General features: G+C 43.2%; 1 protein-coding gene and 1 pseudogene across 1 annotated transcript in view; both read right to left on the reverse strand.

Annotated features, from left to right (window-relative positions):
- The window catches only part of PLCH2 (phospholipase C eta 2), a 1,343,524-nt gene that overhangs the window by 565,795 nt on the left and 749,829 nt on the right, over positions 1-27,900 (reverse strand). The gene's annotated exons all lie outside the window — the stretch shown is intronic.
- On the reverse strand, positions 7,354-7,728 carry LOC138302233 (anaphase-promoting complex subunit 15 pseudogene; annotated as a pseudogene).

Genomic DNA, 27,900 nt, shown 5'->3' on the forward strand with positions numbered 1-27,900 from the left:
TCTCCAAGGGCTTGGCTAGAGCTTGCATCCTGTTCCCTGAAGTCTCAGGACCAAAAAGACTTCTCTTTTTTACTTGGACACTTCGCGTGCCGAAATTTTCGACGCACAGCTTGTTCCGCGGCGAGAAAAACACCGCACACCGACGCTGATCGACGCGACGCCTTCGGGACAACCGGAACTTCGACGCATGGCCTCGCAAGGACAACGCCGCCCGACTTCCAGAGGAGAAATCGACGCAACGCCTGCCGTGAGATCGAAACTTTGACGCACAGCCCCACGAAACGACGCCCAGCCGGAAAACAAGCAGGAGAATCCACGCACAGACCCGGGACATCTGGTAATCCCCGCGACCCATAGAAAGAGACTTTCCGCGCACCGGAAAACGACGCACGACTTGCCCGCGTGAAAAATAACGACGCAAGTCAGTGTGTGCTGGGGAGAAATCGACCCACACACCATTTTTCCACGTTTCTCTTCTTCTGCGGCCCTTTGGGGAGATTTTCCACCAGAAACCAGGTACTTTGTGCTTGAGAGAGACTTTGTTTGCTTTTTAAAGACTTAAGACACTTTCTATCACTTTTCAGTGATATCTTTACAAATTCATATTGCATCTTTGATCGTTTTGACCTGCAAATACCCAGATAAATATTATATATTTTTCTAAACACTGGGTGGTGTATTTTTGTGGTGTTATATTATGGTATTGTATGATTTATTGCACAAATGCTTTACACAAGCCTGACTGCTCGTGCCAAGCTACCAGAGGGTGGGCACAGGCTAATTTTGGATTGTGTGTGACTTACCCTGACTAGAGTGAGGGTTCTTGCTTGGACAGAGGGTAACCTGACTGCCAACCAAAAAACCCATTTCTAACAACATGTATATATATATATATATATATATATATATATATATATATATATATATATATATATATATATAAATAAATATATATATATTTGCATGCAAGTGTATTTGACATGCAGGTGTATGTTCTCTCGCTTGTACATAGGCATGTATATATGTACGTGTACAATCTATTCATTCGTATGTGCATGCAGGCATTATTACATACATGTACATTTTAAGTCCCCCCCATTAAATCCTCTATAATGATCTCATGCTACAGTGCCACCTGGTGCAGCCGCAGGGGGGCTGAGTTGCTAGTGACTAGCCTGACCTTTGAACCCGATAGGACAGGCGTTTCCTTACCTGCAAGTCGAGGAAAGCACCAACCTGCACCAAAACGCTGCTAACGTTACACTGTTATGAGGCTTTCCGCTGAAGAACGTTAATGGGATTATGACCAACGAAAGTAAAAGCTCGTAGTACCCAGAGTGAAACTTGAAAGAGTAAAAGCACACATCGTGAGATGCGAACAGTTTCATAATGACTATTCGTAGAGGAAACTGTGAGCAGAAAAGAAAGGGAGAAAAAGCCGAGACAACCTGCGAAAGCACATTCACAGTTGAGACATTTATGGCTATATTCACATAACTCCATTCAGTCAATCCATCAAACGTTCAATGCTAGAACTGGACTGTTTTTCTCATGAAAAATTGATGGGAGTCTTCCCGCCTTCCGCACCCTTTCCCAGCTCGTCACGGGGTGAGGTCCCACCCACGCCCTCTGGCAAGTTGGGAAAGGGTGGGGTGACAATGCTCTCCACTCCCTGTTTGACTTGGAGGCTAAGCGCTTCAGGGCTTGAATAAAAGGTGCCCGGGGCTAACTTGGCCTCCGCTTCATCAGGGGGTGGAGACTAGGCCTTGATGCTGGGTCTTTGCTGAGCTGATGACCTCACAGGCATCAGGGCTGTGAGATTGTCAGCCCGGCAAATAGACTCATTTTGGGCCTGCCTACACGGGAGCAGTTAAAGTGAGCACGTGATGTCACATCACTTCACTTGTCCACATTGTCGAGCAACAATAATGCTGGTGTTGGTGAGTGGGGGAGATAGTGCCCCCTGTTTTATAAAGTTACAAGAGGGTATTATTTTTTAATTTAAAAAGAATGATCGCTTTGTCCTTAAAGGGGGCGGAGCCCCGACGCCCATGTACAGAAACCACCACTAGCTGTAAAACAATTGGAAGGAACGACTTTGTAACAGTGATAGAAATATCATTGTGCTTCTGTGTGTGGCTTTTTTACAAACAATGTTTTTTTTAATTTCTGTTTTCCGATTGTCTCTGTGTCACACTCCCTTATTTTCTCTGTCTCTTTTGTTCCCCCTTCCTTTCTCACTCCCCTTCTCTATCTGCTCTCTTTATAATTCTCCCCCTGATTCTCTCTCTTATCCTATATGCCGCTACTCTGACAGTCTAATTAACTTTCCTTATCCCTCTCTTTCTCTTTCTTTTCTTGTTCTTTCCCTCTTTGCCAATCCCTATTTATTTTTTGTTCTATTTCTCTACTTCTCCTTTCCTGCTCCCTCTCTCGTGCCATGTCTCTTGTTGCTCTTTCCTTTTCTCCCTTGCCTACGCTCTCTGTTTGTTTCCATCTCTCCTTCCTGTTCTCTCTGTCCCTCTATCTCTCTCTCGCATTTTCGCTTTCACTTGCTACCCTTCCTTCTCTCTCTCTCTCTCTCTCTCTCTCACAAACCCTGTTACTCTTTCTCTCCCCTCTTATGTCTCTCTGCTTCTCTCCCCCAATCTCTTTCCTTTCTCCATCTCTCTTATCGCTATCTCTCCCTCAACCCCTCTCCATGTCTGCTTCTCTCCTTTACTCTCTTCTTCGTTTTTTCTGCTCCGTCTTCCTTTCACCGTTGATTTTCGCCACCATCCCCATTCTCTTCTATCTTCTAGTTTCACCTTTCACCTTTTCTCTGTCTCTCTTTCTAACTCAACCCCCCTCTCTTTCGCTCTCAGACTATCTCTCTTTCTCTCTCTCTCTCTCTCTCTCTCTCATTTTTAAGACTTGAAACCCTGTTTCAGGGCCTGCCACCTGCCAGGCACCCTTTCCTCAAAGGTCAAGGACAGTGCACAGTAGTCGTGTCCCCCTTATAGACTGGGGCAGCACTGAGGGCACACACCGTGTCATCTACTCTTTGTGAGGGCATCGCGAGGGCGCCTATGAAAGTCCCTGCTTGCCCCTAAGACAGAGGCTGTAATGCTATTACGCGGCCTTCTATTCTCGCCTTGGAATCCCCCTTTTCAATAAGTCTTTCTTAAGGAAGCACACACAGTAGGATTAATCTCTTCTGAGGATGGGGTTTAGAAGAACCCGCCCAATCCTTGGCCTTCGCGCTACTTCAAAGTCCGGGAGCCATCTTTATAGGTGGGAGGTGGGACGTCACTGGCACTGGCACGCTCTCTGTTTGTTTCCTTCTCTCCTTCCTGTTCTCTCTGTCCCTCTATCTCTCTCTCGCATTTTCGTTTTCACTTGCTACCCTTCCTTCTCTCTTTCTCTCTCTCTCTCACACACACTGTTACTCTTTCTTTCCCCTCTTATGTCTCTCTGCTTCTCTCCCCCAATCTCTTTCCTTTCTCCCTCTCTCTTATCTCTCTTTATCTCTCCCTAAACCCCTCTCCATGTCTGCTTCTCTCCTTTACTCTCTTCTTCGTTTTTTCTCCTCCGTCTTCCTTTCACCAATGATTTTCGCCACCATCCCCATTCTCTTCTATCTTCTAGTTTCACCTCTCTCTCTCTCGCTCTCTCTCTCTCTCTCCCTCTCTCTCATGCTATTACGCGGCCATCTATTCTCGCCTTGGAATCCCCCTCTTCAATAAGTCTTTCTTAAGGAAGTACACACAGTAGGATTAATCTCTCCTGCGGATAGGGTTTAGAAGAACCCTCCCAATCCTTGGCATTCGCGCTACTTCAAAGGCCGGGAGCCATCTTTATAGGTGGGAGGTGTGACGTCACTGGCACAGGCCTGTCAGCAGATCTTACTTTCTCCCTGTGGGCATTCCCCCCGCTGGAGAACACTCTGAATCTCAATTACTGGCCTCTTCAAATCCTGCAGTTGTGAAATGTATTTAATAATTCTTACACTACTGATAGTTGGGCATGCTATTTTAATCATTCCTTAAACAAACGCTGAAGAGCAGGCACCCTCGGGCCTCCTGTACCCACGGCCGGAAAATTCATCTTCACATGCGTGATTAATAATTTTGTTCGGCAACTTTATTGCTTGTGGTATTTTGCAGTCGATTTCAATATTACCAGTCATGTAGTTAAACGGAACGCTCCATTAAATTTACTTCCATGAAGAATTAAAACCACTCAGCAGATTTGAAAACCATTTGATCTCTTAGATAGGATGAAATACTCCCTCCAACCCAAGCCTGGATTTGAGCCTGTTCTCCTTTGTAAACTAGCGCAAATTTTACAGCTGGTACCGTGAGCAGCCTGCCCACCAACTGGGTACTCAACACTTGCGCGTGCATAGGCACAAGTCGTATTTTAAACAAACGAACTGTCACATGTCTTGACAAAGCTATTGTCGATCTCAGTGTGTGCCTGAACTAAGAGACCGAAGAACGATTATACAGGCCCTACAACTTCTACCGTGCTTAGGTACACTGTCAACCTAACGACTAACCCTTATACAGATTCCATAGTTTCTACCATATTTAAGTGTGCTACCGAACTGCATAAAAAACATAAGGCATAGCCTGCAATTTCTACCTTATTTAGAAACTCAATCGACTTACTGAAGAAAATGTAAACATAACTGATTATTACTGCCTTATTTAAGTATTCAATTGAAAACCGGAAAGCACTTATACAGATCCTATAACTTGTAACATATTTAATATTTTTTTCAAACTGCTAAAAACTCTTACATGAGCCGGGCACCGTCTACCTCATCAATCAACTGAAGTACACTTGACATATTCCACAATGTCTACCATGATTTAAGTATTCTATCGAACCGAAGAAGAACTTTTATACAGAGCCTACAACGTAAACGTTATTAGGTACATTGTCGATCTACTGAAGCCTTCTTTTTGAAGATCATACAAACTCTATCTTCGAAGTGATGAAAAACGTTTACATATATCCAACAACGTTAATCTTATTTAAGATGCAATCAAACTGCTGAAAAATGCTTATGGCAGATTGAAAAACATTTAAAGAGCACCTCAAACTAGTACCTTACAGTTTATCCATTGGCTAACTGAGTGGCATGTATACTGACGGATCTTACATCAAGTACCTCAAGTAGCTGATTTATTGACTGACTAAAGAAGACATATCTAGATCCTACAACTGGGGTCATATAGTTGAGCTATCCATATACTGCCGACCATGTACACGTAGTCTATTTCAAGTGAGCTATTGACCGAGCACACATTTCTACAATTAGCCTTCTTTGTTGGGTCTAGCTCACACTTCATACAATGTCTTATGAATACAAATATATGTAAATGTCTTTGCATGACTGGCCTTATTATTGATCTTATTCTTTTGTCTATTGTTTCTTTCCACCCTCTTTCATTTAAGAGTGGGAGATAAATTCGCCTCCACCGGCTGAGTTGGCAGAATTTTGGTCACTCTCGTTATGTTTGTAAGGCGAAGTTCCAGTCAAATTCCACCAACCGCTGCACAACAGTTTTTTTTTACATGCAGCTCGCCAACGGAAAGTTGGCAAATGCAAGCGAGAATTGGCGCTCCCTCATGCGATTTTTGGGTAGCAAGGTTTCACTGTGAACGGTTGCAGGGGGTCACAAGCAACTATTCGCTGTGAGAAAGCTGCCGCTTGAGTAGGAAATCAGCTCAAGTGACAGCAAAATCAACTTGAGCAGCAGCGCCCTCTGGTGCACAGCATGTAGCGCTGGGTGGGCCAAAGAAACCCCCAATGCTAACAATTAGCCCGAGAAGCGTGATTTTCTGATTTCTGATCATTTCATGAAACTCTGCGGAGTCTTGCAGAGTTTTCATGTAGCTACATTAAATTCCTAAGAGTAAAACTCCGCAAGTTCTGCTTCCCCCCAAATGTTATCCCATACCCACAAAGACTTCAATCACAATTAGTGTTACTCTATTAGATCTTGTTGTGTATGTTCTCAAAATATCTTAAGTATAAGAATAATAATTAAAGATAACCAATTCACTCAGTGGACCAGTTGATTGTACAAAATACGCACATACTCGATAAATCCCTTGAACATCTGAGCTATTGAACAAGCCAGAAGCAAACTTACATATCCACTTGGTAGTATGACATACACCTTTTGGACTACATGGCGTTTTTGCAGATGCTCCAAGTACAGCACAATTAGTAGCTTGGCAATCAATTAACTGGTGACTACTTCTATAAATATTAAAGTTGTATGCTTTATATTAGTGAGTTAACGGTGTCTATGAGATAATGATGCCTGCTTTGAGGGCTTTTTCTAAGGCAGCAGACACAATGCCTAGATATGTCTGTCCTTAAACCTGCATCATAAGAGTGTATTGCTAAGGGAACAATGCATTTCTTCATGCTAAGTATACTTCGCACACCCAGAGTCTTATTAAAGTTTCATACATTTAGTGTGACACTATAAGTAGTTTTGGAAGGAGTGGAGATGAGACCACAGGAAGCATAATCATATACAGCGCAAAGATTCCCGACTCTGTCCTCATTAATATATTGCTATGTACAAGAGTGTTTTCCAGATTTAGGATTTGACCACATCACCTTAGCTTTGAAGGTCCTTTACTGGCTCCTAATGGTGGAGCCGACTCAATTCTATGTGCTCGGATACGTAAAATATAACCACCACTTGTAAATATTGCTGCAATTGTTTGTCGTAAAGGCCCTTATAGAAGACAGTTCAAGATGAAGCAAAAACTACTTTACCCTCACTGTGAATGAACTAATATTAATCTGATTAACATGTTTTGCATATATTTCATGTGAGATTGTGTTTAGCTATAATAAGCCATATGACTGAGCCAGGATAAGTAAAAGAACCTTCATTAAGTAGGTATACCGCAAAGAGTTGCATAGAAACAAAAAAAGTAAGTTTTATTGCAAAGGGTTTGCTTGAATGATAAAATAAAAATAAACTTGAGATGACAGCACTTTGCGCCAGCACACTTGCTGTCCATGAACTGTCATGTACTATAAACAACACATTGTTTAGTTCAACTTCTGTTGGAAATGCTCGGTTGCCGGCCTTAAACTCCATACAGAAGCTGCAAAATTCTAACATTTTAAGAAACAACTACAAATGATGACTGAAAATAGGAATCAAGGACTCGACATATTCTCCTGTATGTCACTGGATAACTCCTATTACCACCCAACCCCCACCGTACCAAATGGTTTATTCACTGTTAAAACTTCAGGGCATGTCAGCAAAACACCCTGCCTCCATGATACCATAGCAAAGCTTTAAGAGCAATTCTTGATAATGAGGTGCTCTAAAATGTCCAGCTCATTCGCCGGTCGTACTCTTGCTCTGCTTCCTCCATGTCAACCTTATTGATTTTCCCATCATCTGGAGACTCATTGTAGTCATTCATCTCAACTATGTCCTGCATGTCCTCATCATCTTCTGAGTCTTCCTCACTGCCTTCATCAACATCATCGTTCTCCTCCTCATCTTCGTCATAACATTTAGATGCAGGTTTACCTATCGGTACCAAAATATTGTCTTTTTCAGCTCTACTCTGGAGCCAGGCCTGGTACTGCTGTTCCTGCCACTGAAGCTCATTCTCATTGACGTATGGTCCGTCAATGTTAAACCAAAGAGACTCAGCTACTTTTGGATTAAGTGATGGGAACAACGTAGACATCCTCTTTGCAGACAAAAAAGGGGCGAGGAAACAAGGAAAAGCTTGACTCTGTCCTTTGATGGTGAAGGCCAAAGACTGTCACCTCAGACCATAGCGATCGTGGGATTAACTGGGTATAACATTAGGGAATGGATGATGAATAGACTGGTAAATCGTGTTGTTGACACACTTAGGCAATGGAAGCAGAATAACAAATAATACACTAATCAAAGAATGCTGTAAGAATTAAAGAGTATGTTTATTCTTAGCCCAAAAGACTACAGAATGGTCTGCATGACATAAAATTGCCAAGAAATTGCCCTAAATAGAAGACAGAGGAGAAGAACAGACTGAGATTGAGTAAGCCTAGGACAAATTTAAATTACACTGGTGTGATTTTTGCTTTGAAACTAAAGGCAAATTTAGATAAGACATCTGGTGAATGATGTCACAGTCCTTCTTAAATCCCAAGCTGCCATTGACTCAAAACATTCTAGATTGCTGATTGTTGGTGATTGTTAGTGCCGCAATACTGGGTGAAAATATTGTTTTTTTTCCACATACAATGGATAGCCCCTTTTGTGAGGCTGTGGAAATTATTTGCACGAGAAGCTCATCTATATAACATATTTCATAGACAATGTAAATCACCACACCACTATTAATTTTCCTCTAATGTCAAAATCCTGTCTATTTTACCTTTCATTACTATATCTGAAGGAACACCCCCACTACCTTCCCTACCTCTTTTCGGGCTAGTCCTGGTGACAACAGGAACTGTGACAGGATCATGTGAGAAAGTGGATTATTAGCTGAAGTGGATGGCAGTGCTCTGCAAGAAATAATGGCAATATCCTTTACTAGGTCCAGTTAGGTCTCAATAATTTAAACCAGAGCTCAATCCATGATAGCTGCAGCACAGAGCAGGCCAACTTAACTTGGGAAAAATGTGTAAAGCATTTATCAGTACCAAAACAGTTAAACAGCAGAAAACTCAATACAATTAAAATGCCACTTCAATTTATAAATATACATTAAACTGTAATGAACAAATCTGCACCAATATGACAAATATTGGATAAATGGGTCTGGAGATATGAATTTCTAAAGAATTAAATATAAATTGCATGGAACAGTGCTAGGCTCCCTCTGCTGGCATTTGGTTGCATTTGACCAGTACCTAGGCACGAGTTAAGGCTGACCGTGATGAAGTGTGGGTCTGATACAGAAATCAAGTTTGTCCTGTTCGGCGGATTTTGCTTCTGACCTGGTTTAGATATTGGCAGACTGTTACTCTAAGAGAACGGTGACAGATATCTCGTCTGCTGAAATCTAAATCTCACAGGGTACAATGGGATTTAGATTTCGGCAGATGGGATATACGTCACTGTTGTGATGGAGAAACTCGTCCATCAATATATACATTATGGCCTTAATTTCTGAAATGAAAGTCAAAAATTCACAGAGGGGCAAGGCAGCAGGCTGTGGTTGAGATGGTTTCCAGAAGGCATGAGAGCGACTGAAGAATGTTAAAGTGAAGCTTCTGAATTTTAGCAGGAAATCTCAGAGGGGGAGAAATTTAAAATTCATGTGCAATGGAGGTCCTTCACCAGCTGGGTTCCTTTGATGACTCCACCCTGGTAAAGATTTTTACCTTGAGATTTAGTCTTTCTTTGGTGCTCAGATCTTTCATTGTGGCATGGCTGCAAGCTGTAGATGAACAGGGATCCAGATAACCTCTCGGATGCGTCCCAATGAAATAGATTTTCTGCTGTGGAAAAGCTTTGAACCTGAATCTTTGATTTAGGGGCAATACACCTTCATCAAATTGACTTGGTAGGTGTGTCCTCATCTTCTTTTGGTTCTTTACATAAAAACCTTGAAAAAGCTTTTAAGTACCAGCTTTTAAGACTAGTAGGAGAATACACAGCCACAAATTCAAGGACCTCAGGACCTTAGGAACACAACTTCGAGTCTTTACTCAACCCAGAGGAAGCCACCATCAGGGTCCAGGGAAAGTCTGAATAGAACGGGTCAACTTGGCTCTTAAGGAACTTGCAACTTTTGTGTCCCCAAAGTTTAACAGGAGGTCAGCAAGCAGACCCTTGCAGTCCTGGTTAGAGGTGGTATCAGGTCCAGCCCTTAGGGTCTAGCTCCACAGGTTCAGGTGCAGTCCTCCTTCTGGCTTCTACAGGTCCAGAGTATTCTGTATAAGATACCCAGGGTGCCAGTTTTGTGTCTGTCACTATCGTGTATGTTGGGGAATCTCCCAGGCCGATATTGAAACAATTCCCAGGGCAACCCTCTCCACTTTGACACTGGTTCTTTGGGGTTTATGTCGCTATATAATCTGAAGGTGCACTGTTCTGCAAAAATCAAATACGACAGAACATTTCTTTCAGTGGTCAAAGCTCTGGGCACACCACTGAGGTGTGTCTAGGGAAATGAGGGACTCCCCAAGCAAACCCATTCTGGAACAGGTTCTACCTTCATTGGGATTGATACCATTCTGGCTACTTTGGCAGAGGTAGGGGAAGGCCTAGGTGTGAGCTACATTTGTATTTGACTAGGGAACCCCCTTGAAGCTTGTAAAGTTTGTGGGCAAATCATCCAGGCCATTCCGTTAGTAGGAGGTCACAGCTCCTACCTGCCAATGACCCTTTGCTCCCTTTCCTAGGAGTCATTCACACATCCCATCAGGCTGCTAAGTGACAGTTGGAAATTAACTTTGAAAATGCTACTAGAGGCTTTAGGCAGGAAAATGCAAACTTTCTAAAAGTAGTATTTTCAAAATAGTAGTTTAAAACCTGACTTGACCATCAGAATTGCTTTTAAATTCTTAATAATTTGAGTCATTGAAGCATGGTCCTAGCTTTTCCCCAACTGAAGTTATACATTATTAGATGTTATAATGTAACCCAGTGCTTTTCTACAAGAACTCAGTCTTGCCACAGTGAAAGAGAACTTTGGAGATTTTTAACTGCCAGAAGATGTAAACTTATTAACAAATAGGCCCTCATTGTACCATTGGTGGTAAAATCCGCCTACCGCCATGGTGACGGTCCCCAAAAGGCCATCGCCGCGGCTACCAGCCATCTGCCGGATCATTATCACAGCCGGATTTCCACCAGAAGGATGGTGGAAATCCGGCTGTGGCCATGCAGACCGATGGCAGTAAGGTGGTGCTGCTACCAGCAGCAGCGCCACGCCAGTAGGCCACTGCTGGCCGTATTATGACAATGCTGGCAGCAGTGCCCCGTCCCGTCTCCTGACGGAGGACCACCTGACGACAGGTAAGTCGGGTGCTCCGACATAGGATGGGGGTGTATGTGTGCTTGAGGGTGTGTGTGTATGTCTGTGCGTGCATGTATGCGGGTGTGTGTTGTGTGTGTGCATGGATGGATGTGTGAGTGCGTGTATGTTGAGTTGTGTGAATGCGTGTGTGCGTGTACATATGTAAGTGTGTGCGGGTGTGTGTGTGAATGGATGTATGCATGCGTGGTTGTATGTCGGAATGGGAGTGTGTCTGCGTGTGTGAGTATGTGAAGGGAGGGGCGTGTAGGGGGTGGGTGGTTCTGGAGTGGAAAGAGGGGTGGAGGAAACCAGGGGAGGTGCAGGGGGGGCGGGAAGACCCCTATCAGTGACACGGAAGGAATTCCCTGTCACTGATAGTGCCTACAGCCATGGTTTTCGTGGCAGTAAGGATGCCACAAATACCATGGCGGTAGGCGGGGTCATAATCCTGCAGGTGGCCAAGTGCCGTGCGCCGAGCTGGTGAGTGAAGTCTCCAGCCCGGGGGTCGTTACCGCCGTGGCGAACTGTGTGGTACATTGATGGTTTGGCTCTAGCCAAACCACCAGTGTCATAATATGGAGAAAAGAACCACTAGCCTGTTGGCAGTACTTTCCTCCATATTTACGCCATCCGCCAATGTCATAGTGAGGGCCATAATCTACTTTTTAAATACCTTTCACCCCGCCCTATGAGTATTTTGACCTACTTTAGGAGTGAATTACAATTATTTAAACAAAAGAATTAGGCTTGTGGAAAGAGTGATCTTAACAGGTCGAAATGGCAGTTTTAAAACTGTCAATCTAAACTGGGGTGTCAGGCTTATAGTCATCTTTTTCAATTGTTACTTTAGTGGTGGCAAAGTAAGTGCTGAAGTCCAATAATGACGTTTAGCTTACAACCCCTGGTAAACATGGTACCATCTACTAGGGACCTAGAAGTAAGTTAAATATGCCAGCCAGTGAGTAGCTAATAGTATATTCTTTTAGGGGTCAGAGTAAATGCACTGGTGGCTGGATGGCTGGATGGCTGGATTGCAGTGCCCCTGGGTTCTGACTCTGTACACCATAAATAAAACATAGCAAAAAGTGAGGGAGGGGCTGGTGACCGTGCAAACAGAACATTTTCTTACAGATCTTATATGGTGTGCTATAGACACTATTATTAGTACATAACGTGGGAGCCTAGTCATGTTAAACAGTTCACCAAGAAGATGCCTAAAAAGTGGGAACAGACCAGACAAGCCAACTCATTACCCTCAGATGCCTCAACAAACATGATATAGGCATACAGGCTCTTATTTAGACTTCGGTGGTCTTTTTGCCAGGCCCCCCAAAGACAAACCCGCCAGCAAACCGCTAGATTGTGTGTGCGTGTATGTGCACGTGAGTGGGGGGGGGTATCGGCATGTCTGCGAGAGAGTGGGGGTGTCTGCATGGATAAATGCGAGTGAGTGGGGGTGTCTGAATGCATGTATGTGAGAAGGGGGGTGAATGTGTATGCCTGTGTGTGTGAAGGGGCGTGGGGTGTGTGGTTGAGTATGTGGATGGGTGGGGGGATGGGTGCAGACATGTGTGTATTTATGTGCCGGCAACAGGAATGAAGATTCCTATTGCCGGGTGCGTGACTGCCAGAGTCTTCATGGCGGGGTGACCGCCATGGAAAGCCTGGCGGTTTGCAGCCTTGTAATCTGTATGGCAGGCTGATGCCTGCCGCCAGGTTGGAGGTGCTCCCTGCTGGCCACCGTGGCGCGACTGCACCGGCGGGCCAGGGAGGGGGTTGTGGAGGCTTGGCATCTGCCAAGCTTCACAACTCTTAATGTGGCATTCCTTACCGCCAGCTCCACAGCAGTACTGAGTGTCTCATGACCGCCAGCCTCATAATAAGGGCCACAGTCTTCAACAACACGCAGTAGATTATGCCTGTAGAGTGAACAAAGACTAGGGACCTTTCAGACCACATACAACCCTCATCCCATTGGATGCTCTCCAAATCACCAGTGTTTATAATGGAGAGTCCTGTTATGCTATTTGCAGTGCAAAACTGTCATTGAAAAACACTGCAGGCATAGAGTGGCCGTTCTATGGCACACCGAACACTTTTGGGGACCCATGAGAAGATTGTTGTCAGATGATGACTTCAGGGTTCAATTTGAGTGCTTTTGTCTTTTACTGTATATCAATATTGTTATGGTTTAAAAAATATTTTTTGTAACATAGTAAACTCTCCTGCTGTTCTCTGACAGCCGTAATAATTCTGCTGTGCTATATAACTAGACCAACCCATTAAGCTCTTCAAACATTATAACTGGCTAGTCGAATACTGCTTGTTGGGTAAATGAGAAGAGGTAAGGAGTCTCTCTTGTCTAGCCTTTGCAGTTATGGTACGCAGTATTCAGAGCATTGAGGAGTACACATGTGCCCAATTTTGAGGCTGATAGCTGCTTCCGTCTGACAACCAGGATCTGATCCAAGATCTAGTGAATGAACAGACAGAAGCAGGCAGAAACCACGGATATGCACATTGTAAGACGGTAAAGCACACTTTTTAGCTTTAAGAGCCTAACAAAAATCTCAGGATTGCACAAGTAACTAAAGTCAGTGTCATTTTATATAAGACTTTTTCAGCCATAGGGGGTTAAGGTTCGCAAATGCTGAACTATTACAGGCAGGCAATATATTTGGATAAGCATATACCTACCTACAACACAAACTGCTCATCAGAATTGATTTTGTGCTGGAGAAGTAACCAGAGGAAAGTTACTAGATGGCTGAGTCTCCCTGTGACCACTAATATCAAATCCTCAACTTGTGTTAAGACCTATTGGTAAACCATGGATGTTAGATTTAGTGCCTGATTTAGATCCTGGAGTAGGGAATACTCCATCACAAACATGAAGGATATTCCGTCGGCCGTATTACAATCCCCATAGGATATAATGGGATCGTAATATGACAGACGGGATATCCGTCACATTTGTGACTGAGTAATCCCTTCCACCAGGATCTAATTCAGGCCCTGAGTCTCTTACTAGTTTCTGAATGGGCATGCAATTTGTAATGCTACCCATGTCTTCATAGGTCACATCGCAAATTGAATATTTGCAGGGGGTCATAAAATGATCTGCCTAATGAATATTAATTAATCAGGTCACAATTTGCAACCCTAGTATGAAGTGCCGGTGCTGCAGTGGCCCGGGAAGAGACAGCAAAACATTATCCTTGCATTTTCTTTTCAAAATAAAAAACGTTTAAAAAAAGTTTCCCATGTCTTTTAAAGGGACTTGTGTTGCTTTAAAACTATGTTTACCATTTGGGAAAACATCGGAGGGGGAGTCTGCAGTGATCCCGTAGACCACTGTCTGTCTCTCAACCCCACCACTCTCGCCGGAAAACTCCTGATGTGATTGCCAAATCAGTGTCCATCCCTATTAGGTTATTCGTTTTTAGTGTTGAAATTGCAGTCCCAAACCACTGTTAGTCGTAGGTACTAGGAGAGGTTTCGTTGATGCACCCTCCTAAAAACAATTTGTCATGATTTTCAATAGCAGCTGCAAAGGTTTCTCGGTTTGCAAAATGGGTTTAGTAAGTAACTAACACCATTTTATGGTCGCACACCCTGTAATTTTAGAAATCTCAGCATCTGCAAACTGGTTTATTACATCTGGCCCATGTAGATGAAAGGCCTGGATTATAAACAGTGGTTTCCAAAATGAAAGCACAGAACTGGAAGCATGGTGTCCCTGGTGACTTAGCCTCGTATGGTAACCTTATGCATCTGCTATCTATCTTAGGACAGAGCAGCAATTAGCAGGGCAGCTGTTCTTTTGCACATAAACCGTTCCTTCGCACATTCTGCCCAAACTACAACAAGAAAGGTTAATTATGAAATCAGGAGAGGCTGTATTTAAAATCAACACATTCCCTTGAATAAGCAGATTTTATCCTATTTCAATCGAAGTAGATGCAAACCCTAATGCTTACAGATTGTTAAAAATGAAACGGTTCAGAAATTTATTTTTGCTAGGTCTGACAATATAGATTTTTTTGTGGGAACAAAATGCAGTCATGTACTGAAACCCTGCTACGGTGTACTGAAAATTTTACTTTTAGGCCATTTCATGGCTTTGATGATGATGATGTATCAGATCCCAGAAACCAAACTCCGAATTATTTTCACAGTTGATAAAATAATGGAGAATTTTGGTCCAGAAGTAGCAGGTGAAGATACATATAACCTTGGCATTGTTGAGTGATTGAATCAATGTCTTGTGAGCCATTTAGACTTTAACCGAACGAACTGAATCACCTTTACATGCTGCAGCTGAACAGAATGTCCCATCAGCTCTTAATAACGGTGTGTGCAAGCTGTTTCGAAGCTCTTTTCGAGCCCCATGTCTTCATTGGGTTGCTGCAATGACAGACTCTCTGGTTAGCATGACCTGTCATCCCCACACAGAAATGGGTTCTTGTCAGATTGCCTTGTTGGTCCAAGTTTTCTCCACAGAAAGCGAAGAGGAAGTTACTCCTTTGTGTGAGCAGGTGCATTTACTGCACACAGTTTGAGCTTAGATGTTGTAGATAACCACCTGCTGTGCAGCCAGGCGCTTCTGAGGTGGCTTCTGAGCACAAAGCTGTGTGAAACACAAGGAAAATTCAACCACTGCAAAGATTTCTTTGATTTCCGAGGCCAATATTTGAAAGAAGGGAGTGCCTGATGCAGAGTTTGATTGCTGGGATACTCCATCACAAATGTGACAATATTCCATCTGCCCTTTTATAAGTGCATTATATCCTATCCTCAAGTTTTGTCAGCATAGAAATGTACTTTCAGCACCAATTCTCACAGGAGGTAGGGCTGTGGGATAAAGCACCTTTTGATCCAGATCAAGGAAGTAGTGAATTTCTTCAATGTGCAGGAGTTAAGCAACCACTACTATTGTAATCAGTTGAGAACAGGCGGCTTGGGGTGAATTGGAATTGGCATAAAGAAGAACAAATTGTTTTTTTCAAGAGGGCTGAATTCAGTCTAGATTTTAAGGTGGGCATCACTAGCACAATATTAGGTGATCCAAAATTAAATTATAGGGTGAAACAGTTATTCATGGACTTTGACACTTCACCAAGGACAAGATCGGTAAAATAGAAAGAATGTGTGAGGGTTTTAGGATGTTATTGATAGGCTTACTGTACAAGCTGGGAGACAGCGCTGCATTATAGGGTCCACCGAACAACCAAAAGATGGTCAAGGGTTTAGCTACATAGGAAGAAATATAATTCTATACCTTCATTTGCTGTTTTCTAATATTTCCGTGCTCATGTCTCTGCATGCAGTGAAATGGGGGTACTATGTAAGAATACACCATCTGCTATGCCTCCCTCCGCCTCAGCTGAGAGTGGAAACATCAGTCACTCTAAGCGGACTTTGCTGCTGACAGAGAATTTGATTTCAATTTCCTTCCAATAAGCCTTTCTCTGGCAGTTAGCAATGAGGCCTGAAAGCGGGAAAATCCAATGAAATGCAGCACTAATGCACTAGACTGCAGAGGAACAACGAGACAAGACTACTTTCCATTTAATAGTCAATTAAAATTCAAGGGGGGTGGGAAGGGCTTTGCTACAGAGAAACACTTAACTAAGCAGTGGAAGTGTGTTTCCGGATCAATAGCACCTCTCTTAGAGGGTGGTGGACATGTTTTACCTATGAGAAACAGCAGAGGTGAGATTCACTAAAGAAAAGTATGGGAAATGTGATTTTAATCAAGATTGCCAAATTTGCTGCAGCCCGTTGCTGAAGTGCAACAGAGACTGTTCAACACTAGGGCCCAGATTCTGAAAGCTGACAGGCAACTCGACGCAGCACTCAACAATGCTGTGCTGATTCCAGCTGCCATGTGCCAAGCACACACCTAGGAGCCAAAGTGCTAGGGTGTGTGCCTAGCATAGGTTTTATACAGGAAGGGTACCTAGACGAATGAAAAAGCTTTTCTTACTTTGTATGTGTGCTGTACAGTGGAGTACACATGCAAAGTTGGAAAAGCATGGAGAAATGAAAACATTTTTTGTGTTTAATGCCTGCTTTTCAGCTGCGTAAATTTGTTATGCTAAACCCTGTCTACTGATATTTGAGAAAATAGTTTAGCGTCCAAAAGCATGGGTGGTAGCATGGATACACCCATGTATCGCTCCCTTGATGCAAAGTAATGCAAAGCTTTGCTTTGGTTTAATTTTCTATACTAACCAACACGAATACCAATTTGCATTGGTTTGTGAATCCCGAAAAAGGGTTTAGCGTTACAAAAGTAACAATAACTCTATACTAAACCTTTGAGAATCTGGGCCCAGGGGTTCAGAAATGTGATTATGTAGTTAGCTTTGCAGTCACTGTTATGAGGATTTTCGAAGGTTCATCATGCCTCACCTTTTGCAAATGTACTCAAAATGGTAGCCATGTTGCCATGTTACCAAAGTTATAGAATCTCTGTGTTGCTGCAAATTGTAAACCCTATACAAGTTCCTCGCTCATGTAGCTTGTATAGAATTAGCATTACTCAAATTGCCTTTACATTACTACCTATTAACCATATAACCTTCCCAGAAATGTTAGGACACATGCGTATAATGTGCTTCACAACAAATAGAACTCCAAAATACAAAGCATCCCACATATTTCTACCAGAGAAAATGTTGTTGCAGGATTTTTAGACAAATTAGTCTATTAACTTGAGGGTGATCCAAAAACACCCAATGATGACAAGACTTAAGCAGCGGGACAACAATAGCTTGCAACCTCCTGTTTAGTATAACCTTGAAAATTACACTTGTAATCCCTTGGTATGGGATAGCAGTGACATGCTGGTGCTCACTGACTGTGTCCCATCGAGTGAGAAATGGGCAGCGGCTTTTTTTATTGGCTAATAATAAGATCTTTTGTAGTTCTATATTTTAATTATTTTTTCATTATTTTGCTCATGGCAACCACTTTTGCTCTCTGTTGCCCAAAACATAGAAATGAAAGCACAAAGTGTAGGGGAGCAAGCAGGACGGATAAGCCAACTCTTTAAGCCTGATCTCTATCTTTGCAACTTAGGGCGTTAATTTGCAGCCACACCTTTCTTAATAAGTAACAACCTGAAGGTCAATTTATACATTTCAAGGAAAATCATACTTGAGCTAAGAATGATCTCCCTTGCAGAACCAAACTGCTATTACTAAGTCTGTCTCAGATAATATACGGGTTTAACCTCAGCAACACAACAACAAAGTAGAAACATTGCAGCAAAATACAAGAAGATTGTACATAACTTCATATAAACGATGCAATAAGTATGCAGCTAAATAATGTACATAAGCAAACACATCAATGAAATCCAAAATGTGTGTGTATATATAGATAGATAGATAGATAGATAGATAGATAGATAGATAGATAGATAGATAGATAGATAGATAGATAGATAGATAGATAGATAGATAGATAGATAGATCGATCTACTAGCGGTTTCAAGAAGGTAGTTAAAGTTAGGACCTAGGTTCCATAGGGAAAACATTTTGTGACTTGGCTATATCTTTCCCGCTGTTTGCCGAATCTTCATTATATTTTCCCAAAAAGTGCCTCGTTGTGTCTTGTTGTACATGGAAAGTTTTGGTGTGATCCATCAGGCAGGGCCAAGAAAAAGTGGGTGTCAAAAAATGTGTTTCCCTGGTTGAATTCTATAGAGATTTTAGACACAACTGCAGTCTGAACTCCTGAACGGAATAACACCAAATTTGGCAGTAAGGTAACTCTTTGCCTAGAAAGTTCCCCTTTTGTTATTTGGTGTAAATCTGTTCAGTAGTTTGTGAGATACGAAAGGAAAAATAAATTTGTATATCTGGTCAGAGCCTAGGCAGAGATCTATGGTGAGATCTGATTGGCCGTCGGCACTTCAACCAGAAAGTGATGGCAGACACCTTGGGACCAATAAACATGATAGCACCCCACTGAAATGCATTGTAGTTAATGGCAGGTTTTGATTATCACAAAAAGGAGAATGTATAAAGGGTGCTAACAGATTTTAGTTACAATATAAATCATTTGTTGCTAAGGTGATTTAACTCTGAAAAAAGCCTTCTGCTGGGATTTCTTGAATCATGTTTGAGAGAAAACTGTTTTCTCATGATTTTACCGTAGAAGTTATGAAAGATGTTCCAGAAGCTGAAATGAGAGCATATTGTCATTATCTTTCTCAGCCATATGAGAATGAAGTCTGACAATCTCATTAAAACATGTACTTTCAACAGGAGCAGTCTGTCAATTGAATCCTTTGTGCTCTACTGCAGCATCCCAGAGTGTTTGAAAGAACAACTAGAGCACTAGCAGTCTTACTTATCACAAAAGTGTGGCACACTTGAAGCCATCTTGATTGAATCAAATGGGTAAAACTTAAAACATTTAATTTAGAAAGAAACAAAATGAGAGGGTTCATTTTGTAATAGAAATTATGGTTAGTGATGTAGAAAGAAAAATTAGGGCACATTTTAAGTGAGCTCAAAAATATCGTCCAGTTGTACTTCCAACAGGAGCAGCCTATCAGCCTGCCCTGCGGCCAATCCTAACGTTGCTCAGAGCAGCATTAGGATTGGCTGGGAGCGCCCAGCCAGGGCGCTCCCAGGCAGACTGTGAGCATGTGCCTGCTCTCTCCAGCCGGGCAGCACAGTGCTGGGCCGGAGAGAGCACAGTGAGCATGAGTGTTTGGCCGGCCCCAGACATTCGGCCAAACATACATGCGCAATGAGGGGGAGTGCTGTGCACTCCCCCTCAGTGTTCCTCACAGCTTGTGGCCCACCTCTTTAACTACAAAACAATGATAATGTAGTTTATTATTGTTGTGTAGTAAAAGGTTTGCAGCTGCTGACGGGGCGACGTTCCTCAGCCCTAGCGGAGGAACCGCGCCTGGGCACACCCAAAGTCATCTTCATTGTATCAAACTAGGAAAACTTAGGATGTTTAATTTAAAAAGGAACAAAATGAGAGGTTTCATTTTGTCATTGAAAATATAGTTAGTGCTGTAGAAAGAAAAATTAGGAGACATTTTAAGTGAGTTCTGAAATATCTTCTTCTTTTTCATTAAAACATTCTGACATATAGACTGAAACATGCACTTTCAACACCAGCAGTGGACTGCCAATTAACTCCCAGGTGATCAGCAGTTTACTGCATTATTCTAATTCTTCTGAATTTATGCTAAAAGTGTGATACATCTAACCACCATCTTGGTAGAATCAAAGTGGAAAACTGAAAGCATTTTTTTTACTGAGTATACTGCAGTAAATTAGCAGATTAGGGAGCTTCATAACAAATAAGTCTCCCAAGATGGCCACCAGAGAAAAAAGAGCCAAAATGTAGCACAAATATCAACCACATGTAGCCCAAGTATAGCCCAATGAGAGAAGTGTGCAAAACACTTAATTCATTTCTGTTTTGCAGCTTTATATAGCAGAGACTTAATATGAAGGTATTGGAGTGCTTTACATGAGCATCAGTTACATTACAGAAGGACACATTCCTTTTGGGCTTTAGGTATGGGGAGATTAAGTAATTTTCCCAGCATCACAGGATGTCGAGCTGACACTGAAACTCAAACCTGGTTCCCCAGTTGCAAAGTCTGCATCTCTGACCATAATGCCCTTTTCTCTCTCACCTGAGTGTGACATATATCAAATGATCAACCGGACGAAAAAAACATCAAGATAGCAAATAATTAAAAGTGCTTTGTCTCTATTGGAAAACTCATGTTTGTGTTTCAGAGCATTAATCATAATTTCTATGAGAATAAGACCCTCTCATTTTTATAATTTCTAAAGAAAATGCTTTAGGTATTACAGTTTTGATTACATCAAAATGACATCAGGCGTGCCACACTTTTGTAATAAATGTAGTTGTTCATTAGAATATTGTGGGGAGGCAGATTCAGGTTCACGGACTCAGATAATAGAGAGAAGGGAGGAGGGTGCAGAGGCAACAAGTTGATCACGCTGAACAGGCAGGAGCGACAGTGGCATCACATTGGACCATGGACACATATATATATACATATATGTATTACCTAGTGGCAGCCGCCACTAGGTAGCTATAGTTAGAACCTAGTTTCTATATAAAAAGCTTTCTTTACTTGCCTATATCTTTGGTGCCTCTTGACGAATCTTCACAAAACTTTCCAAAACAATTTGCCAGTCCCGTCAGCTGCTGCCTGGAAGCGTTTGGAGTGATCCGTCCAGGAGAGGCAGAGAAAAAGAGGGGTCCAAAACACGGTTTTCCCATTCATTTTTCCATAGAGATTTTGAACAACAATAGAGCAAAAACTACTGGAGGGAATTACACCAAAATTGGCAGGAAGGTAGGTCCTCGCCCAGAAAGCAACCTTTTTTGTTTTGGTGTAATTCTGCTCCGAGAAATTAAGGGGAAAACTAATTTGTATATCTAGGGACACAAAGGATTCGTGAACACTCCTTATCTTGTGCAGAGATCTGATTGCCTGATAACACTTCAACAAGTAAAGCCGTTGAACTCTTGGGACTCTGCTGAAGCCGACTCCCAAACAAACAGTAAAAAGTAAAGAAAAAGGGTCAGGATACAGACACCCTGACCCCTTAGCTCTTGTGGGTGGGTTCCAAATGGACCAACCCAGAGCTAAAAAGCATTTTTTTCTGATTTTGCAAACAAAGTCGTGGTGGATCCATTGATCCGCTATAAAATTAAATAAAAAGACAAAGCACAATCTCCCTCACTTCAATGTTTTAATGCCCCGGGTGGGCCAGATCCCAGGGGCTTCTGTGTTAAAAAAGCAGGGGGCCTCCTGGCCCCCTCTGGCTGCCCCAGGGGCTGCCACCTCTCCGGGGTTTATTATTGGTATGCAGGGGGGCTGTGGCCCCCCGTTGCCCTGGCGACCGCTACTTCCCCAGGGCTGTGTTAATATGTGGGGGGTCACCCGGCTCCCTCCCGCTGCCCCGGGGACCACCTCCTCCCTGGGGCATTTAGGTAATTATAAGCGGGGGTTGGGGCTCCCCCATGCCTCCAGGGACCACCATTCCCCGGGGCAACACTATATTTGGAGTGGGGGGCCACGCACATCCCATGGACACCACTCCCCAGGGCAAATCTTTAAAAAAAGAAAGGAGGTCCCTAGCCCTGAGGGACCACCACCCCCTAGGGTTATGCCTGCATTTGAGGATTGCCATGCTGCCCCCCTCGAGGTTTCTCTGATTGTCCTGGGGAGCGCCACCCACCAGGGCCGACTCCTGCTATGTCCCGGAGTGCCAACGCCGGGACATAGCTGTTTGCGGTGGCTTGGCTGCAGCTGCAGAGCAGGTACCGCTATCAAAAACTGAAGCTTTTATCTCTGCAATGGCACTGTGAGGGAAGGCTTTGATTATTTTTTTTTCTAAATAAAATATAAAAGTTAATAAAAAATATATAGGGACATTATACACTTTCCCTAAGGTAACTATAACTCCCACCCTTGCAATGCACTGCTAATTACCCCGCAAATTATGGCACTCATGACACCTTTGACAACATCATGGATAATATCAATGTAATATGTGCAGTATTTTTTTTGCGAAAAAACTGTGCGTGGCAGGGGCGTAAGTTATAGTTACCTTAGGGCACAAGTAATATTTACTTGAGGTAACTCTATCTTTAACTGGTGAATTTCTATGGTTTGGTACGTTTAAAATGTGAGTATAACTATACCGTCCCTGTAACCTTTGTTTTTGCTTTTTTTATTGAAATATATATATATATATATATATATATATATATATATACTATTGCAAATTATTCAAGGGGGGAATTTGTCTCTTGTTGCAAACTAAAAAATGTTGAGGTATCATATTGTTAAGTGACTTGAGGATATTCATCTGATGACTGAACTACAAACAGGTTAGCTCAAGCTGCATTTGTAGAATAATTAAGATTTAACTTGGTTTGGGCCTGGCTGGCGGGTTTGAACTGAGACCTGGTATGCGCAGGAGCCAATTGGGTGTCTGTTGGTTCAAACATCAAATCACCCCTGACACCTCGCTAACATTTGTTTCAGTTTCTCCACTTTGTATTTATTGCCTGTCCGTTTTTTTGCTTTGTTTGTATAATAGTCAGCTAGATCTTTGATACTGTGCAGATATTAACTGTCTATTTCAGTTAAGTTTTGTTAACTTAGTTACTGATATGAAGATGCATACATTGATTTTTCTCGGATAGTAACCAGTTATTTTTACCTAAAAGTTCTCATTAATTGATATAAGTGAATTGCATCATCTGACTGTTTTTTTTATTGTCTAATTTCCGGCGCTTTTCTATGGTAGTTGTAGAGCTGGCTGTGGCTAGCTTAAGTGTTTAAACTGGCTCCTCAGTTTACATTGGCAATGGTTCCCTCAGCCCCATAAACCCTTTTCCTTTTCGCATCCTTCCCTTCTAAAGAGTATTATGCTGGAAGGCAGAAGAAAGGATGTGCAGGTCAGACGCAATCAGCCCAACTGAGATAGGTGTATTGTCAGAGACAGGTCTCCGCATCTCAGCCTGATTCCTCGGCCTAAAAAGAAAAAGGGGATGGAAGAAGAAAAATGAGAAGGATATTAAATTGAATGGCAGACAGGTACAGTTAATCCTCGGATGTGCCTACAAATCGTTCCTCGCGAGCAGTGAGCCGCAGCGATCTAACTGTGTGTGAGGGTACGAAGGCTTGCAGAAGGATGTAAGATAAATGTACGTTTTTATTTAGTTATAAACTGTACCTGGTCCAAAATGACTTCATGGTGGTGCGCTGCGTATAGCCCGAATTGCCGTGTTCTGTGGGGACAGAGATAAACAAGTTGTTCCTAAAGCATAAACGTACTAAGGAGTCATCGGAAAGCCAGAAGTTTATCCTGGGAGCCCAGGAGGAGTGGAATGGAGTCTGCGACAAATGATTCAGTGTGCACAGCAAGTGCATAGGTACATTGCACGTGTTAACGAATTTCCAGACCTCAAGGAGATCACAGGTGGATGAACACAATTTATGAATAGTGGGCAGAACGGATGACAAGAAGATGGGACACTTCCACGAAGCCACAGTATGTTGACTGGTGGCAAGCCAGCAAAGATAAGTGTTGAATGCCACAGCTCAGATTTCTGCAAAATTCTTTTTTCAGTTCCAGAGAGGGTATATTTTCCCATCTTACTGGGCATTTCACAATGGAAAGCATAGTTACTGAGGGGCATATTTATGAAAGTGTTGCTACCTCGAGTGCAGTGCCACTTTCCTTGCACCCCTTAGCACCCCCCCTACCACCACCATGTGTGCACCATATCTACCTGCGCACATGGTGCGCCATGGTGCGCACCATATCCGCACCACGGCGCTGCGTAGGGGGCAATAGCATAAAAATGCCCCCTACACAGCGCCGTGGTGCGGATATGGTGCAATAGCATAAAAATGGTTGACGCTATTGATGTACTGTTCAGGGTTAGCACCAAAATGTTGGAGCTTATCTGACAGTACAAAGGGGTCCATTGTAAACAATGGTGTGCCCCTTTTTAACGCCAGCTCTAAGCAAAGCGCAAAGGGTTACAAAGTGGTGCAATTAATGCATTATGCCACTTTGTAAATATGGCGCAGGGAAAAGGCCACCTCAGTGGTGCCTTAGCGTAAAAAAATTACACTTAGGCAAAATGGCGCTAGGCCCTCTTAAATCAGAGCCCAGACCTTTAAGAAAGATATTTGAGCTTTCTCCTGTGTTTGCCTTCAAAGGTTTTGATTTAGATTTATTATCTGAATCTGTTGTTCAAGTGTTTCACACAGGCTTAAAGTGAGATGCGAACGTCGGGGGATGGGGTTCTCTGAAAGGGACTTGACCAAAGAAGCCTAACTGGGAATCCTTTTTAGAGGTGAAATCTATGTAATCCAGAAAGGTGACATATACCAAGTAAACGAAACTCCTGTGCATCACACAGTATGCCACCTGGCCAGTATTAGGGTGTCCCTGTGAGTTTTCTGTTGTTGCTGCAACACAATAAACATTAACATATGCATACACCTAAAACAAGACAGACCTATTAGCTTTGTCTGTGAATATTAGCTGTATCAGAAACATTAATATTTCACACATTACCACAATTGCAATTGGCACATATGTCACTGTTGCTCTGTGTGCTCTTCATAGAAGCCAAGGTTTGGATGTGCATGTAGTGTGAAGGGGCGGCTGGTGGACTTTACAAGTAGTGGGGTGAACATTTCAGACTTGAGTGTAATACGTGACCGAGTAGGAAGCGAGCCCAGAGTGAAAAAGGAGAACACCAGTGCTTAATTTGTGCTTGTTGTTTCCGGTGCTGAGCACTGCCACTTATTTTTGAGGGCCGGGGCTTATTCTTTTGCTTCAACATTTGGTGCGAGCAAAAGACACATATGTGAAAGACGGAGAAATGGAAAAACGAAAAAGCGTCAGAAAGACCGAAAGTAGAAAGCTGCAAGAGTGAGCTGAAGCGAAGCAAGTGGCTTTAAATGGATTGAAAAGGACTGAGATGGCTTCAGGATCACGCCGCCTCAGTATTCCGTGTTCCCACGTTTAATTGCAGCAGCTGCGTGTTTAAGATGACGGCTTTGAGCACCGGCTCGTTTTTATTTACAAATTAAGCACTGGAGAGCACTAGTGACCATTACAAAAATTGTGAAAAAATAGATTCAAATGGTGCATTTTACAGAATATATTTACTATAAATATTTGAATGAAAAGTGAGCAATGTTCTTACAGCTCTTTGTATCCAAACACCCCCTTTACCATGTATTTATGTTATGTTATATTGGTTTGTCTAGTGAGGCTCATCACCCAGTGTTGTTTTCACGCACTAGAGCAGTCTCATAGCCCCTCTGTCATCAGTGTGCCTGTCCTCCAAGCTCCAACAGAAGAAAAACGGGCGGCCTCAATAGCTCCCCCTCGTGACTCGACCTTCCCGACTGGACTGGCCTGGGAAATCGAAGCGGTAATACAGGCTGCTGATCAATAATTATGCAGGGTCAATGTGTTTAAGCCGGACCAGGCATGGGAAAAACATAGGTCCGAGGAAAAGGAAAGGCAGACTGAGGCATCAGGAAGACACTTTGTTAAACATAAACGAGCAGGCATCCTCACTGTCCGGTCCGTCACGATCACAGAGAAGATGACATTTTGCAGCTAGGCCTGCGTGGGGTTCACAGTTCACCACCTCAGCCCTTTACTTGCAACCCCAGGGACTCCTGTGCTAATGTGAGTGCTGCTCTCTTGCTGTAAACAGCATGAGAGCAGCGCAAGGATTGGCTCGGTCAGGGGACACAAATGCTCCTTTCGAGACTTGTGACCTATGGCTGTAATCCCCCCAGGCTCCTAGCATTACAGGCAGGTGAGGGTTCAAGTGCACATGTCGGGCTCGCCAGAGCAAGGCACCCGTCCAACCCGACGTTCACACTTCGCCAAGGAGCCCCCGCCTTGTGTCACACTCAAGCACCATTCAAGCTCCATCTCCCTCACTCACGTCCGACTCTGCCCTCCCTCACCTGAATAAAAACCGACAAACTTTGCCTGGGCCGTGCCCCGCACTACTGTGGCTAACAAACAAGGGAATCAGTTAGGGAAAGTGTTAGACCTGACAGCCTTAGGGTAGTCACCCCTAACTTTTTGCCTGCCTCCCTCCATTTTTTTGGACACTGTTTTTGCTGGTTTATAGACTCTGCGCACTTTACCACTGCTAACCAGTGCTAAAGTGCATATGCTCTCTCCCTTAAAACATGGTAACCTGGAATCATACCTGATTGGACTATTAATTTACTTATAAGTCCCTAGTAAGGTGCACTTTATGTGCATAGGGCTGGTAAATTAAATGCTACTAGTGGGCCTGCAGCACTGGTTGTGCCACCCACTTAGGTAGCCCCTTTTTCCTTGTCTCAGGCCTGCCATTGCAAGGCCTGTGTGTGCAGTTTCACTGCCACCTCGACTTGGCATTTAAAAGTACTTGCCAAGCCTAGAACTCCCCTTTTTCTACATATAAGTCACCCTTAAGGTGTGCCCTAGGTAACCCCTAGGGCAGGGTGCTGTGTAGGTAAAAGGCAGGACACGTACCTGTGTAGTTATATGTCCTGGTAGTGTAAAACTCCTAAATTCGTTTTCACACTACTGAGAGGCCTGCTCCCTTCATAGGCTAACATTAGGGCTGCCCTCATACACTGTTGAAGTGGCAGCGGCTGATCTGAAAGGAGCAGGGAGGTCATATTTAGTATGGCCAGAATGGTAATACAAAGTCCTACTGACTGGTGAAGTCGGATTTAATATTACTATTCTAGAAATGCCACTTTTAGAAAGTGAGCATTTCTTTGCACTTAAATCCTTCTGTGCCTTACAATCCACGTCTGGCTGGGCTTGGTTGACAGCTCCTTGTGCATTCACTCAGACACACCCCAAACACAGGGTACTCAGCCTCACTTGCATACATCTGCATTTTGAATGGGTCTTCCTGGGCTGGGAGGGTGGAGGGCCTGCTCTCACACAAAGGACTGCCACACCCCCTACTGGGACCCTGGCAGACAGGAGTAAACTGAAAGGGGACCTGGTGCACTTCTTAGCCACTCTTTGAAGTCTCCCCCACTTCAAAGGCACATTTGGGTATAAAACAGGGCCTCTGCCCTACCTCATCAGACACTTGCTGGAGAAGAACCCTGAACCAGAAACTACATCCTGCCAAGAAGAACTGCCTGGCTGCTCAAAGGACTCACCTGTCTGCTTTCTACAAAGGACTGCTGCCTTGCTGTTGCCCTGTTGCCTTGCTGAACTCTTGTCTGGCTGTGAAAGTGCTCTCCAAGGGCTTGGATAGAGCTTGCCTCCTGTTCCCTGAAGTCTCAGGACCAAAAAGACTTCT

The sequence above is a fragment of the Pleurodeles waltl genome, chromosome 6 (assembly GCF_031143425.1).
Source record: "Pleurodeles waltl isolate 20211129_DDA chromosome 6, aPleWal1.hap1.20221129, whole genome shotgun sequence".
In the NCBI taxonomy this organism is placed as follows: Eukaryota; Metazoa; Chordata; class Amphibia; order Caudata; family Salamandridae; genus Pleurodeles; species Pleurodeles waltl.